Source organism: Meleagris gallopavo, chromosome 1, assembly GCF_000146605.3.
Source record: "Meleagris gallopavo isolate NT-WF06-2002-E0010 breed Aviagen turkey brand Nicholas breeding stock chromosome 1, Turkey_5.1, whole genome shotgun sequence".
Taxonomy (NCBI): domain Eukaryota; kingdom Metazoa; phylum Chordata; class Aves; order Galliformes; family Phasianidae; genus Meleagris; species Meleagris gallopavo.
Window position 1 is genome coordinate 187495585 of NC_015011.2, and position 4884 is coordinate 187500468.

Consider the following 4884-nt stretch of genomic DNA (forward strand, 5'->3'; position numbering starts at 1 on the left):
CTGAGGCTGGACAGAAGCCTCCAAGCCAGGCAGTTCTAGTCATGGTGCCACACAGCTGGCTGTAATAGAAATGGGAAATAGGAAGCTGTGAGAGTTTAATTATGTTTTTATTAGTTGCGTTGTATTTCCAGCTTATCTATGGGATTTCTGCCAGTGTTGTGGAGAAAATCACACAGAAGTCACAAGGACCAACAAACTGACTTATCTCGATGAGGAACAGGAACATTGGTGACACTGTGGAGTTGGATAAACTGCGAATTGGATAAAGCTCTATTTAATCTGACTTTAAATATAGGCCATGATCCATATACCTACTCATGCTATCTGCAGCAACATGAACAAAGCTCAAATAGGGATGCTCTGGAGTGAGATTTAGGTTCAAATTCTGGCCTTCATAGCACATCTGTGCTACATCTCATGGGCAGGTACGAGGCCAGCCGTAAGCACAACGCAGTCATCAATTTCCCCATCTGCTGCCCACATGCAGTGAGTGACTGACGTGTCTTCTTGATATATAACTCATAGGATAGGCTGAAGCACTATGCATGACTCTGAGGCAGCCTACAAAACTCCCTGGCAGCCTACAAATTAATGCATAGATGTGTAATTTTGGGTTTTTCAAAATCTGCACCTGTCTGTCACCTATAGAACCAGGACATAAGTGCTTGTTTTCTCCATTCTTGGTGTTTGTGGTCTGGAGGATTGATTTTTTGATGCAGAATTCACCCCTAACTGTTGCGTGTATTCAAGGCCAGGAAATCTTTGTTCTGCCCAGTGGAAACACACTCAGTTCACAAATGTCAATCTTCTACCCAGGCAAAAAAAAAAAAAAAAAAAACACCTTTGAAAGCAGAGAGGAACATGGACTTCAACTTGCTCTTGCTCTGCTCTTGGAGCATCTAGTAAAACATGTACTGTTTACTAATGCTTCCTGCTACTTTGTACCAGAAGAAAACAAAAGAAACATACCAATAAAAATCCAACAACAAAGTATCTTCACATTACAAGCACTCTGAACTTTCACTGTTCACATGCCACTTCCCTTCAAACCTTGGAGAAAACTTTTCACAGAAAGATTCAGGGCTTTTGCTCTATCGTGTTTCATAGAATCATAGAATCATTAAGGTTGGAAAAGACCTCAAAGATCATCAAGTCCAACCACCAACCCATCACTCTATGCCCTCTAAACCAAGTCCCTAAATGCCCCATCTGCCCTTTTCTTGAACACTTCCAGGAACGGTGACTCCTGAGTCCTCCACCTCCCTGGGCACTCTGTTCCAATGCATTACCGCTCCTTCTGAGAAGAATTTTTTCCTACTATCCAATATCAAATGCCTCAAGGGAGAGAGGAGGATAGGAAGGAGCCAGAAGAAGGCAGATGCAGAAACCACAGGCAGGAAGAGCTCAGTGCTGCAGCACATCTCCCTACATGTATCTTACAAGTACTTGCATATATGATATTCCTTTCTCCTTCTGCCTGGAAGAAATCTCCGTATACTAAAAACTAAAAAAGAAACAACCTTTTTACAGGGCAAAATTTAAGCTAGTCATCAGAAAAGCAACTATTGCTCCTAGTGGTAGGGCTGTCTTGCTGGGTTAGGCATTTTTCATTAAATCTCATTTGTAATGTGCCACAACATCTATGCTATTTCCAGCTTCAACCTGTTACTGATGGAGCCTTGACAGAAACAGTACTAGAGGAATACTGAAGAAGACAACAAGAGAGTATGATATGCTTAACTTCTTTGATCAATTTCTCCATGCAGGATTTGTCAGCCTCTCCAGGACCTGAAATTTACTTGAAACCAAAAATCACACGTAGGCACTCCTGATGTTTAGTGAAGCCAGATCCTAATCTGACTGTCAAGTTGTTATCAAATTTTAACAGCAATGTTTCATCAATATTGAATAATTTTGATTTGATGCTCTCTTTCCTTTGTCCTTCTCCCAGTTTGTAGGAATAGCATTCATGATGGACATGTGGAGTAATTTTTCATTTCTGGGGAAAAAGGCTCAAGTTACCTGCAGCCCAAGTTACTCGTCTGTATTTTATCTGAGCAAAAAGACTAAGATAGTCCATTTTCAGCCAAAATCAACAATCTTGAAAAATATTCTCATGTCTTCCTGCTTAGTCATCCTACATGCTGCCCAATTGATTGGGTTTACAGTAAAACAAAGAAAAAAAAAAAAAAGTGTGTGTTAGGACCTGTACCAATGTCAGTAAGAGGAGCCAAAGGAAAAATGACTCATGCTGGGAAGAATTCCACCTGTTCCCATCCAAATTGCTTTTCCCTATCAGACTGGAAACAGCTGATGCACTGGTTCCCATGGGAATATTTTAATCTTGAACAACATGCACACTTAAATTCCTGAGTCTGTCTTATTTCCATTTGTTTGCATGAAGTGCTATCTTCTAACCAGAGCAAAGCCCTTCCCCCCCCTCCCCCTGACTTCAGCTCTGCTCTGAATTGTAAAGGAAATTAAGAATAACTAATGTAAGAAAGCCATTCCTATCACAAGAGCTGGGGAAGCCATTTCAAAGCCCTTCTGTGAAAGAGGTTTCAGTGGGAAGCAGAAACAAATGGAAATAAATTAATTTGCTAGAAGATAAATTACTAAAACCCATGAAAATGAAACAAAGCGATGCCACATGAAGAAAAGCTCACAAGATGACCATGATAATGACCTAAAATGCATTACCTAGAGATATTTTACAAGTACTTGTTCCAATAATTAAGAATCTATTATCAAATCACTAGTTGATCACGCATAAAATAATGCACTGATAGTTAATAATAACAGAGATTAGAACTGACCATGGATGGACAGGCAGATTTACAGGTCCTTTTGGAAGTGGCAGAGCTCTTCCTCCTGATGCCTGATAATCACAGTTCTGTAGATGAGAATTAGCCTTGAATATGTGGAGCAAACCAAAATTTCTCCACTGCATTCCTTTGCCTTTGGTGTCTGAGGGATGGTGATGGGTGACACCCATAACTTGTTCTGCATCATTCTGGCCTGAGGCTAGGATTTATGGCTTTGTCTACACAGACACACACAGGCAAGATGTGAGTTTGCCTTTCTCTGATCTCAGTTAGACAATTATCAACAACATTTATAACTATGAGGCTATTGTACGAGTTGCATGCTAATGTGGTTTCACTGTAGCAGCTCTATATCCATCTGTATGAACTTCCAAGATTGTTTCTCGAGGTCTGGTTCTGATGCTGATACTGATTTGTTTATGTGCATCATCATTTCTGCATCTCAAGCTATCTTAAAAGATTTTGCAAGAGTGAAGGTGTGTGTGATCTTCTCTCAGCTAGACTCTTCTTTCACAGGTGTTCTCAGTTGAGAATTGGGTCCATTCCCAGCACGGTTAGTATTCTTCTGTTTTCAAGCACGCCTTGTATTCTCCTCTTTGCAAAACAGGGATAAATATTTCTTCACTCACAGTAGAGTTTATAAAGGACATATTTTACATGAAATGTTTTTGTGAACTAGTTGCTGTTACAGTGATTGTGAAAATAAGCACCTACCATGTAAATGGAAAGACCTCCTGCTAGCTTCAGCTTCTATGCAGTTGGTGTTTTTGCTACTATTCCTTTGTCATTGCTTATTCAAAACTTCAAGAAAATGAGACTTGATGCAATGCAGTGGAATAATTAAGACTATTTTTGCATTTTCAAATTATCCAGAATATAGATGTATTCTGTTACTTTCCCATTTGCTGTTGATCAGCAGAAGGTATTTTACTGCCACAGTCCTAGCAGGTAGAATACCTCAGAATGTTGCTACATAGAATCACAGAATCACAGAATTGTAGGGGTTGGAAGGGACCTCTAGAAATCATCGAGACCAACCCCCCTGCCAAAGCAGGTAGTTTTTCTTCAAACAAAAGTTGTCATCCTTAGAAGTGAATCTGATGCCTTTAGGTTAAGGTCATACAGCACGTTCATAGTGTAGATTTGGACCTGATGTTTTACATTTTTCTTGCTTGAGTCATGAGCCGAGTGTTTGGCTATTGACCTATGTTTTGGAGTGAAAACATCATGAAATCCCTTGTGGTAACTGTAGTTTCCTGTCAGCTGGAAAAATGCTGGAAATCCTTTCTGATGAACTTCTGCTTTTCGCTGGCCATATTTCCTGTCCAAGAGCTTTCTAAGTGGGTTGGCATGATGACAGGCTTTTGTCTATCTGATATACCATCACTGATTGGAAGAAAAGGCAATGTAAGTGATAGCTTAGATAAACTACAGGGAAACTTTTTCCTAACTCAATTTTTCAGACAAGAAAGCATATGGCAAAATAATATAATAATTACAATTTGTGTTTTATTCAGACTAGTGCCCTCAGAGTAGTTCAGTACTTCATTTGTACTTGGCAGCATTTCACATTTTCTATATACTGCAACAGATCAGTATTTGCAGTCATAAACAAGAAAAAAGAACACCATGAGAGCATGTAACACCTAGGACATGTAATGCCTAGGACGTTGAATATTTATGCTGCCAGGACCCAATAATGGCCTTTATTAAGATCTACAGAAAGAAACTGAATTCAGTACAAGACAAATCCAGAGTGTAAGTGCTGTCTTTAGCACTGTTTTCAGTGATGAGTCAATAAGGGATGGAGAGAGGAATTCTCAAGCCATCAATTTGTGTAATTTGAAAATATGGGATTAAAATTATCATTTCCAGGTCTGCAGTTTTGTAGAGTGTTTGTACAGACAGCTGTGTGATGAACCTAGTCACCAGATTTATAAACAAATAGATCTGGCTCACTGATGGCTGCATTCCACTACATCAGGCCCTATGGTCTTTGAAGGTGCCTTCCAATTGCACTTTCTTTTCTTTTCTTTTCTTTTCTTTTCTTTTCTTTTCT